Here is a 334-nt window from a genome sequence, read left to right as displayed (position 1 = left end):
GCTGCCGCGGCTGCGGCTGCTGCGCCGGCCGCGACGACGAGCGGTGCCACTGCTCTGCTTTGTGTTCAAAGTTTGTGAAACAGCTGCAGCGGGACAGAGGAGAAGACGAAGACAATGGTGGAGGAGAGGTTTTCTCCAGGCTGTCATCTCCTTTCTACACAGTGTGGTCTGTAATAAAGGCAGCGATGATTATCTCTTATTGTTCTGCAGATGTAATTTCGCTGCAGAGATGAAGAGAAAACAGTAATTAAGGATCCAGCGAGCACAAAAAAGACAAACCTCAAACGGGGGACGGCCGTCGCAGACTGTCTGAAGATGTTAGGTTTCTGGGTGA

General features: G+C 51.5%; 1 protein-coding gene across 3 annotated transcripts in view; it reads right to left on the bottom strand.

Moving 5' to 3' along the window:
* LOC103395499 (protocadherin-16-like) overlaps positions 1 to 334 on the bottom strand; it is a 124203-nt gene that overhangs the window by 33745 nt on the left and 90124 nt on the right. The gene's annotated exons all lie outside the window — the stretch shown is intronic.

Source organism: Cynoglossus semilaevis, chromosome 19 (assembly GCF_000523025.1).
Source record: "Cynoglossus semilaevis isolate Cse_v1.0 chromosome 19, Cse_v1.0, whole genome shotgun sequence".
Taxonomy (NCBI): Eukaryota; Metazoa; Chordata; class Actinopteri; order Pleuronectiformes; family Cynoglossidae; genus Cynoglossus; species Cynoglossus semilaevis.
Note: the sequence above shows the minus strand (reverse complement) of the source record. Positions and strands in the feature narration are given on the sequence as shown.